Here is a 12,276-nt window from a genome sequence, read left to right on the forward strand (position 1 = left end):
GGCCTTTCTACTTATATGTGGCAAGTATAAGTATAATCCAGCCTTCGCTATGATTATTCATAAAATGGGGTTTGTATTAGATGATCTAAAAAAGGTGAACTAGAAAATTCCTTCTAGTTCTGTGAATCTATGGTCTGATGGTTACTAAGTGGTCTTCTGTCTGCACTTAAGTTGACTCTCTGGTTTAAAAATTAAAAATAAATAAACGTTAGGGGTATGCATGTTTTCCAAACAAAGGATCCAAATGAAACTATTTTTTCACTTTAATGTCACACTGGGACAGTCACATAACTGACATTAGCCAAAAAGACTTTTAATATTCCCTTGCTCCAATTGCTGGACTATGTTCTTCCTATGTTTTGCTAATAATAAATAAAACAAGGTAAATAATAATTTGAGGGCATTGTAAATTGACATGGAAATGACCTAGTAGCTCAGCTGTAGGGCCTTTCAGTCTCAGCAGTGTATCTCTTTTAGCTAACCATTTGAAAATATAGAAAAAAAAGTTTTACTTATTGACTCTCACTCTTTTTTGTCCCCAGTTGAACAACATACATCAAAATAAATAGTACCTATCCAGGAGCAGAGGGCAGTCCTCTCTCAATCTCTTCCTTATTATCATATGCTCAGGGAGGAGAGAGAGCAGAGCTGAACATAAGAGTTCCAAGTGAATTAGGAAGTGGAGCAGCTGCAAAGTCCAAGCGGTTGGCAGCCGATCCCCAACATTGATCATCTCTGCTTTTGCTATTGAGTGTCATTCTAGTCAATGAGATTACAACAGAGAGTTTAAGGGGAGCACAGAGAGAAAATGACACAGAAAATGACACACATATAAGCACAAAGAAAGTAGTAAAAGGAGAGAGTGAGATAGTTTGGTGCATTGGGGTTGGGTTAGGAGGTATCCTGTCAAACAAAATCACTGAAGACTCAGGCTGACCTTGCCCTTCACTTCTATCTATGAAATCTATGGACACTTTTTTTCCCCCTAAACCTTTGTTCTCCACTCTTTCACACACCCCACCCCAGTTAGATGGCACCATAGAGTTCAAATCTGTTCTCAGACACTTAATAGCTGTGTGACCCTGGATTATCTGCCTCAGAATCCTTAACTGTAAAATGGACATGATAGCAACTTTCTCTTAGGGTTCTTCTGAGGATCAAATGAGATAATATTTGTAAAGCATTTGGCACTGTGCCTGGCACACAGGTTACTAATAAGTTCTTATTTCCCTCCCTTCTTCCTTCCTTCCTTCCTTTCTTCCTTCCTTCCTTCCTTCCTTCCTTCCTTCCTTCCTTCCTTCCTTCCTTCCTTCCTTCCTTCCTTCCTTCCTTCCTTCCTTCCTTCCTTCCTTCCTTCCTTCCTTCCTTCCTTCCTTCCTTCCTTCCTTCCTTCCTTCCTTCCTTCCTTCTTTTTGTCCTTCCTTTCTTCTTTTCTTTCTTACCTTGCATAAAGTTTGCAAACTTCCAGAGTCTTTGAAGACAAATACCACTAAGTTTATAACACATAATATGGGTGGGGTTGTAGGATAATGGAATAAAACTGGATTTGGGGCAAAAGGTTCAGCTCCTGACTGTTATTTATTATCTGTGGGCAAATCAGTTAATTTTTCTGATCCTCATCTGTAAAAATAAGGTGGTAGGACTAATTGATCTCCAGGTTCCCTTATGTCTAAAGCTATGATTTTATATATCTTTTTCTCATCCCTTTCCCCAAAATGAATAAATAAAAGCATACATGTGCTACTTATATGAAATTCTATTATGTTCCACAAGTAATACAGCTTTACTTATTGTTGATATCTATTTTGGTGCTTTCTTTATTCTTTCTCAGAAGCTGTGATGCCTTATACAAAATAAGCCCTAAATGAATGTTGGTTGAATGAATGAATTAATTTCCATTTTTTAAAGTTCAAGATTTCTCCAAAGTATCAGATGGATAAGGTCCCAGAAACTAGGAAATCCCTAGGAAAGAATAAGATCAAGGAAATCCACTAGTAAAGATAGAAGAACCTAGAATATATAACTGACTCCCCAGTGTTCAAGAAAGCTTGAAGTCACGGGTCTGATTTGGTTGTTTTTCAATGCCAATATGTTAATTGCCCAATTCTTAGTCATATTAATGATTTAAAGAGAGGAAATTAGGCCTTTTATCAGGAGGACAGATATAAAGGAAAGCATCTGCTAGTTGGAATAAAGCTGGGAAAAATATAAAGATTTTGAGGAGCATTTTCTAATCTAGACATATTTTTAAACTTTGTCTCTTTTGTCTCAAAAACAGGAAATGATGGAATTTTTAAAATATGTAATTTTAAAGAAAATCTAAAAAGTTATAATTAGCTATAGAGACTATCTTTAGCTCTGTCTTGGAAAAAACCTCTATTAATTGTGATTTAATTGAAGGTATAGGGTCACAAGAGCATCAATATAGAGTCTGCAAATGTACTGGGCTTGGTACAAAGGAGATAGATGACACATTCCTGGCCTTCTAATAGTTTATGATCTAAAGTGGGGAAGATAAATTCAAGTCAGATATTAGTTTTAAAAACAACTTCCAGGGTATTTCCTAAGCTCAGCATTCATTGAGTTTAATTTCTCTCAGCTTTTATACCTAAACAATTATTTTGTTCAGTCTTTTTTTCAGGTGCACCTGACTCTTCATGACTCCTTTTGAGGTTTTCTTGGCTAAAATACTAAAGTAGTTTGCCATTTACTTCTCCAGCTCATTTTATAGGTGAAGAAACTGAGGCATATGGGGTTAAATGACTTAAGGTCACAAAGTAAGTATCTGAGGCTGGATTTAGACTCAAGAAAATGAGTCTTTCTGACTTGAAGCCTGGCATTCTATACATTGCACTACCTGGATGCCCGAAATAATTATTTAAAATATTGCACAATGATATTTAGAATTGCAAACTTAATGAGCAAGAGTTTTTAAACACTAAGAATTACTAATAGAATCTCAGAAACATGTTAGATACTATACATTCTTGGACTTGAGACCTTATTTGTATGATACTCCTTTAGTAATAGTCATATTATATATATATATATATATATATGTGTGTGTGTGTGTGTGTGTGTGTGTGTGTGTGTGTGTGTATGTGTATATATATATATATATATATATGTATAGAGATGTATAATGCTTTAAGTTTTGCAAAGTACTCAGTATCTCCTAAAAACTTCAACTCCATAAGATTGATATTGTTGTTATTATCATCACCATTTTAAATAGAGAAACTGATGTTCACACTGCTATTAAGTACGGAACTAGGATCTGAATCTAAGTTATCCTGGCTTCAAGTCCAGGGCTGTGCTCTATCATGCTATGATTTTTTTTTTCCTATCCACATCTATTCACATCCCCTTATCCCCACCAAATCTCATAGTCATAGAAAAATTCAATAGCAGAATTCTAAAATTAGGAGGGAACTTAAAGGTTCCCCTGACCAAATCTTTAATTTTTACATAAATTTCATGCTCACTATATCATATTTCCTATAATAGTAAAGCAGACTAATATATTTTTAAAGGATTTCTAACTATGAAGGGGGACAGGGATTAAAAAGATTTCCTGGTTAACCTTTAATTGACCAGAAAATTTAAGTTACTATAATTCCCCATTTCTTGAGCATTCTAGGGAATTGAAGTGTTTTTTTTCAATTTCCCTTTGTATAGATTTGTACAGTAGAACATATCAATTTTTAGACACTATTGTATAGAGAGTTTTCTCTTTAGTCAGGACATAGTAAGAGAAAATGGATAGACATCATGGAAGATTTCACTCTAATAATGACTGTTAGAGAGTAAAAAATATCATAAAAAATAATTAAAAAGAACACTTTCTCTCTGACCTGGAGGTAGAGAGATTTGTAAAAACATTTCTATATCTAAATTTCTCTGAACCTTGATTTTTATGATAAATAAATCAGTAATCTTCTCTCTGCCCTATAAACAAACTCCTGATAAAAATTCAGACACATGCATATTGGAAGGATTTGTTTTTACCCATATTAATGACTTTTGTTTATGCATCTTTTTGTTTTTACAATGTTTTCATATGTATAAAATCTTTTTTAAAAAACCTCTGACAGTGATTTTTGTTATGTAAATAGAATAGACATTATTTATCATCACTTTACAGATGTGGGGGTGGGGTAGGAGAAGTTAAGTAATGTATCTAAGATGATAATATCGATAGTTGAAGTGAGACTTGAACCTAGCTTGGCATTCTAGCTGTTAGACTACTTGTGTTCCATTAATCACAACTCATTGACAATATGGCTTCTGAAACAACTTTGCTGTTTCTACTAACCCCCAAAGTGGCAATATTGGACTGTGCAGTCAAAATAATGATTTAGATGATGGCATTGCTTGTCAGAGACATTCCAAAAAAGAGTGAACCACCACACTGATTGTAAAACAGCTAACTGGGCTGTTGTGATGGATTTCATGCTTTAAGTACAAAAAAATTAGAAAACTAAACTGATCAGGATATATTTATGAAAATTTTCATGTGGTAAGGAGCATCTATCGCCTATTTTTAGAACAAAAAATACTTTGCTGGTGCTATCAAAACATCCTTTGACTTGAATCATCCACTTCAATGAAAGTTTTTGAGACATGGGAGAAAGAGAGACTTGCTGACCTTTAAAAAGGCTGCTTGCTGATCCATTTTCAGTATCTACCTCCTACATTGCCATGACTTCAATATGTCAGTGGGAGTTTTTTTAGTGGAAAGGAGGTTCAGGAACCAAATACAACTTTTATATCACCCTGACCTCAGTATGACCATTAGGATTTATCAAACTTATTCAAAGAGGTGGTAGTAGTAAATAGTCTTTCTTATCCCTTTATGATGTGTTCATCTATTATAATAATAATGACAGCTAGCATTTATGTAGCACTTTAAAGGTCACACAACACTTTAATATGAAATTACCCTTTTTTAAAAAGAAAGCATATGATTTGTATTTTAGTCTGTAGAACTTTTTTCCATTAGAAATTTCTATTAAAACATTGAAATCATAATAGACTTGAAGTCCATTTGGTGAATCTCCTAAGTGGTACATTGATACTGCCTAGATAAGAGCAAAAGGAAGTTTTTCAATGTGAGGGATAGGTAGAGGACATGGAAAAATCCATACTACTTTTCTACTTAATTGAGAGAATGGGATTTCCAGAACTTTTGGCAATGACACTAAAAATGAACTAGATCAACAATAAAGAGTATATATAGTATACAATATGAATATGTATGAAGACAGTATGAAGACAGAGAGGAGCTTGGCAAAATCAATGACTGAAGGGAGAATGAGGAAGAAACACATTTGGAAGGTCATGCAAACATAAAAATGGCAATTCTCAACACTAGATTGGAGCACTGAATGGAGGGCATTGAAGAGTTGTAGGAAGAACAAATTATGGATGGTAATAAGGGCAGATGTCTTGGGAAAGCAAAACTGGCAAAAGGTAATGTGTAGTTTTGATGGCAGTAAGACAACTGTATACTGCTTGAACCTATAGGAGATCTTAGAAAATATGGAAGAAGAACAAGGAACTAAGAACAGATGAATGTAATGGTACAATTCCCAAAAATAAACATACATTTCCTCAAATACCTTTTTTGTCACAACTTCTCCAAAGAATCTGGTTTAGGCAATTTGTTTCTGGAATTCCTTGAATGGGATACATACATTGCCATTAAAATTGCAGGTGAAGTTAAATGTTAAATATATAAATACTTATATGCATATACACAAAATCCACCTAACATATGTCCACACACATATACACACATAGTAGAGAGTAGGCAAAAATCATCTATATAATTTATATTGCTTGCTATTTGGGGAAGGAAAAAAATTTGGAGCACAAGGTTTTGAAAAGGTGAATGTTGAAAACCACCTTTACATGTATTTGGGGAAAAGTACTATATAAACAAGGTAAAAACTAATTGTAGCTGTTGGGGGGCTCACTATCAAAAGAGGGAGACAGTATGTAAGCAAATACTTATATAAAAACACGACATTTACAGGATCTTTGGACTTTTAAAAAGTCTGATAAATTCACAGTGTTCCACAGAGTTCCTTACCCTTAAAAAGGAGGATGGAGATATCTTCTCATATTTCTTGTTTGTCAACATTCAGTTATGATTTTGAGGTTTTTTGTTATTATTTTACATATACATTGTACTAGTTATTGTATCTGTTTTTTAAATTCTGCTTATTTTATCTTTGATGGTTTTAAATCTCCCCATGTTTTTCTATAGTCATTGTAGGCCTCATATCTTATATCACAATAATATTTTTTTTCATGTACTCGTTTGTTTAGCCATTCCCCAAATGATGGGCATCCACCTTATTTGCAGTCCTTTGGACAGCAGATAATATTAACCTTCTTGAAGTCAATTTCACATTTGTCAATGAGGACTCTAAATCAACTTTAATAGAATACTAAGTCATTGGAATTTAAAACATCTTCTTATAGAGTTTCAGAGAAGGAGTCGTGGCAAAGGTGAATGAGTACATCACTCATTTATGCCAGACCATGTAGAAATCTCTCTTCCCTAGGTCTATTGAAGAAGTCCATGGCATTGATGCTAGGGGCCTGATGGAAAAGACAGTGTGATTTGATTCCTGAAGTTGCTAATTTTGCTTTTTGTATGGAGGCCTTAGTGAGGCCTCTTTTGTGAAAACAAATGTTTATTGTCACGAGTATACTCTTCCTTCAAATCAAGCAAAAGTCTGGTTCAAAGAAAGATATTTGGACAGAAGAAAGATGTTTTCCTCCCTTCAAAGTCCAAACAAGAGCACCAGGGCTATCATCATCTTGTATAGGAGATATACATAAAAGAAGATATGCATAAAACTATCCCTAAGCAGCTAATCCATCATTTTGCATGATGTCCTTCTCTCCCCCCCCCCCCCGACCAAAAATCAGTATGCATCATGATTCAGCAAAAGTTCCAGGGCAGAAGATTCCAAAAACACTGATTTAGTGATTTGTTCAAACTTTTCACAGAATCACTTCAAGACCCAGAAGAACATGAGCTTTCTAAGAAAAATGATCATTTTCACTCATGTCATTTTATTTCTAGCACTTAAATGGTGCCTTAGTAAATGCTTAATGAAGGGAATTAGAAAGAAAAGACAGGACATTCAGTTCTATGTAGACTTCAAGAACAACAGACTTATTAAGAATGTATGATAACCCAGGATCTAGCAGCGTCCACATTAAAAGAACGAAGGGCCTGGAACATGATATTCCGAAAGGCTAAGGAACTTGGTATGCAGCCAAGAATAACTTACCCAGCAAGAATGAGCATCGTTTTCCAGGGAAGAAGATGGACATTTAACGAAATAAATGAATTCCATCTATTTTTGATGAAAAAACCAGACCTACATAAAAGGTTTGATCTTCAAATACAGAACTCAAGAGATTTCTAAAAAGGTAAAAAGAAATCTTGAGAACTATACTTCTGTCAAAAAAATATGTAAAGAACATATGTACAATTTGTCTTAGAAACTAGAGGTGGAAAGGAGATTATATCATAAAAAAGTGTAAAGTGGTGGTACTACATCTCATGAAGAGGCAAAGGTAACCTATTATATCTGAGAGAAAGAAAGGAGGGATATGAACATAGCGTGTATCAATAGACATATTCGATTTATGGTGAAACCTCTTGCACTTCATTGAAAAGTGAAAGGGAAGGAGTAAGCTAAGGGGAAGGGAATACAGTAATTTCGAGGAAAAGGGGTAAAATAAGGGGAGGATCTTTTAGGTGGGGAAGGGATCCTAAAAAGGGAGGGCTGTGAAAAGCAAGTGGTGTTCACCAGTTTAATACTGGATAGGAGGGTAAAAGGGAAGGAAAGGGGAAAAGCATAAGCAGGGGTTAATAGGATGGCAAGCAATATAGAATTAGTCCTTCTAACCATAAATGTGAATGGGGCAAACTGCCTCATAAAGAGGAAGCAGTTAGCAGACTGGATTAAAAGTCAGAATCCTACCATATGTTGTTTACAGGAAACACACCTGAAGCAGGGTGAGACATTCAAACTAAAAGTAAAAGGGTGGAGCAGAATCTATTATGCTTCAGGCAAAACCAAAAAAGCAGGAGTAGCCATCCTCATCTCAGATCAAGCAAAAACAAAAATTGATCTAATTAAAAGAGATAAGGAAGGGCATTATATCCTGCTAAAGGGCAGCATCAATAGTGAAGCAGTATCAATATTAAACATATATGCACCAAGTGGTGCAGCATCTAAATTCTTAAAAGAGAAATTAAGAGAGCTGCAAGAGGAAATAGATAGCAAAACTATAATAGCGGGAGATCTCAACCTTGCACTCTCAGAATTAGATAAATCAAACCACAAAATAAATAAGAAAGAAGTCAAAGAGGTAAATAGAATACTAGAAAAGTTTGATATGATAGATCTTTGGCGAAAGCTAAATGGAGACAGAAAGGAATATACTTTCTTCTCGGCAGTTCATGGAACCTATACAAAAATTGATCATATACTAGGACATAAAAACCTCAAAATCAAATGCAGTAAGGCAGAAATAGTAAATGCATCCTTTTCAGACCATAATGCAATCAAAATAACATTTAATAAAAAGCCAGGGGAAAATAGACCAAAAAATAATTGGAAACTAAATAATCTTATACTAAAGAATGATTGGGTAAAACAGCAAATCATAGACATAATTAATAACTTCACCCAAGAAAATGACAATAATGAGACATCATACCAAAATGTGTGGGATACAGCCAAAGCAGTAATAAGGGGAAGTTTTATATCTCTACAGGCCTACTTGCATAAAATAGAGAAAGAGAGGGCCAACGAATTGGGCTTACAACTAAAATTGCTAGAAAAGGAACAAATTAAAAACCCCCAGACAAACACAAAACTTGAAATTCTAAAAATAAAAGGTGAGATTAATAAAATTGAAAGTAAAAAAACTATTGAATTAATTAATAAAACTAAGAGTTGGTTTTATGAAAAAACCAACAAAATAGACAAACCCTTAGTAAACCTGATTTAAAAAAGGAAAGAGAAAAAGCAAATTGATAGTCTTGAAAATGAAAAGGGTGAACTCACCACTAATGAAGAGGAAATTAGAACAATAGTTAGGAGCTACTTTGCTCAACTTTATGCCGATAAATTCGATAACTTAAATGAAATGGAAGAATACCTTCAAAAATATAGCTTGCCCAGATTAACAGAGGAAGAAGTAAGTAGTCTAAATAGTCCTATCTCAGAAAAAGAAATAGACCAAGCTATTAACCAACTTCCTAAGAAAAAGTCCCCAGGACCAGATGGATTTACAGGTGAATTCTACCAAACATTTAAAGAACAACTAACTCCAATGCTATGTAAACTATTTGAAAAAATAGGGATTGAAGGAGTCCTACCAAATTCCTTCTATGACACAGACATGGTACTGATACCTAAACCAGGTAGATAGAAAACTGAGAAAGAAAACTATAGACCAATTTCCTTAATGAATATTGATGCTAAAATCTTAAATAAGATATTAGCAAATAGACTTCAGAAAATCATGCCCAGGATAATACACTATGACCAAGTGGGATTTATACCAGGAATGTAGGGCTGGTTTAATATTAGGAAAACTATTAATATAATTGACCATATTAATAATCAAATTAATAAAAACCATATGATCATCTCAATAGATGCAGAAAAGGCATTTGATAAAATCCAACATCCATTCCTACTAAAAACGCTTGAGAGTATAGGAATAAATGGACTATTCCTTAAAATAATAAGGAGCATATATTTAAAACCTTCAGTAAACATCATATGTAATGGTGATAAACTAGAACCTTTCCCTGTAAAATCAGAAGTGAAACAAGGTTGCCCAGTATCACCAATACTATTCAATATAGTACTAGAAACTCTAGCCTTGGCAATAAGAGCCGAGAAAGAGATTCAAGGAATTAGAGTAGGAAATGAAGAAATCAAACTATCGCTCTTTGCAGATGACATGATGGTATACTTAGAGAACCCCAAAGACTCTGCTAAAAAGCTATTAGAAATAATTCAGAATTTTAGCAAAGTCGCAGGATACAAAATAAATCCACATAAATCCTCAGGATTTTTATACATTACCAACACAATCCAACAGCAAGAGATACAAAGAGAAATTCCATTCAAAATAACAGTCGATAGTATAAAATATTTGGGAATATATCTACCAAAGGAGAGTCAGGAATTATATGAGCAAAATTACAAAACACTTGCCACAAAAATAAAGTCAGATTTAAATAATTGGAAAGACATTCAGTGTTCTTGGATAGGCTGAGCGAATATAATAAAGATGACAATACTCCCCAAACTAATCTATTTATTTAGTGCTATACCAATCAGACTCCCAAGAAACTATTTTAATGACCTAGAAAAAATAATAACAAAATTCATATGGAAGAATAAAAGGTCGAGAATTGCAAGGGAACTAATGAAAAAAAAGTCAGAGGAAGGTGGTCTAAGTGTACCTGATTTAAAGCTATATTATAAAGCAACAGTCACCAAAACCATTTGGTACTGGCTAAGAAATAGACTAGTTGATCAGTGGCATAGGTTAGGTTCACAGGGCAAGATAGTGAATAAAAATAGCAATCTAATCTTTGACAAACCCAAAGATCCCAAATTTTGGGATAAGAATTCATTATTTGACAAAAACTGCTGGGAAAACTGGAAATTAGTATGGCAGAAACTAGGCATGGACCCACATTTAACACAACATACTAAGATTAGATCAAAATGGGTCCAAGATTTAGGCATAAAGAACGAAATCATAAATAAATTGGAGGAACATGGGATGATTTACCTCTCAGACTTGTGGAGGAGGAAGGAGTTTGTGTCCAAGGGAGAACTAGAGACCATTATTGATCACAAAATAGAACATTTTGATTACACCAAATTAAAAAGTTTCTGCACAAACAAAACTAATGCAAACAAGATTAGAAGGGAAGTAACAAATTGAGAAAACATTTTTACAGTTAAAGGTTCTTTTAAAGGCCTCATCTCTAAAATATACAGAGAATTGACTTTAATTTATAAGAAATCAAGCCATTCTCCAATTGATAAATGGTCAAAGGATATGAACAGACAATTTTCAGGTGATGAAATTAAAACTATTTCCACTCATATGAAAGAGTGTTCCAAATCACTATTGAAAAGAGAAATGCAAATTAAAACAACTCTGAGATACCACTACACACCTGTCAGATTGGCTAAGATGACAGGAACAAATAATGATGAATGTTGGAGGGGATGTGGAAAAACTGGGACACTGATGCATTGTTGGTGGAGTTATGAAAGAATCCAACCATTCTGGAGAGCAATCTGGAATTATGCCCCAAAAGTTATCAAAATGTGCATACCCTTTGACCCAGCAGTGCTACTACTGGGCTTATATCCCAAGGAAATACTAAAAAGAAGGGAAAGGGACCTGTTATGTGCCAAAATGTTTGTGGCAGCCCTTTTCATAGTGGCTAGAAGCTGGAAGATGAATGGATGTCCATCAATTGGAGAATGGTTGGGTAAACTATGGTATATGAATGTTATGGAATATTATTGTTCTATAAGAAATGACCAACAGGAGAAATACAGAGAGGCTTGGAGAGACTTACATCAACTGATGCTAAGTGAAACGAGCAGAACCAGAAGATCATTATACACTTCAACAATGATACTGTACGAGGATGTATGCTGATGGAAGTGGATTTCTTCAACATAGAGAAGAGCTAATCCAATTCCAATTGATTAATGATGGACAGAACCAGCTACATCCAGAAAAGGAACACTGGGAAATGAATGTAAACTGTTATTTTTACCTTCTGAATCCAATTCTTCCTGTGCAACAAAAAATTCGGTTCTACACACATATATTGTATCTAGAATATACTGTAATATATTTAACATATATAAGACTGCTTGCCATCTGGGGGGGGGTTGGGGGAGGAAGGGAAAAAATCTGAATAGAAGTAAGTGCAAGGGATAATGTTGTAAAAAATTACCCGTGCATATGTACTGTCAAAAAATGTTATAATTATAAAATAAAATAAAATTTAAAAAAAATAAAATCTAAGTAAGCCTTTGTCTTCTTGGCAGCATGAACAGGATATCAACAGGTACCGCATCTATGATTTCTTTGGTATAGAAAAGTCCCAGTTGAGGGAAACTCCCTCTACTAAGATAGCTTGGCACCTTGACACTTAGCGTTGATGTGTTAAGTGAATTGCCCAGGTTC

This window comes from Sminthopsis crassicaudata, chromosome 3 (assembly GCF_048593235.1).
Source record: "Sminthopsis crassicaudata isolate SCR6 chromosome 3, ASM4859323v1, whole genome shotgun sequence".
NCBI classification, from domain to species: Eukaryota; Metazoa; Chordata; class Mammalia; order Dasyuromorphia; family Dasyuridae; genus Sminthopsis; species Sminthopsis crassicaudata.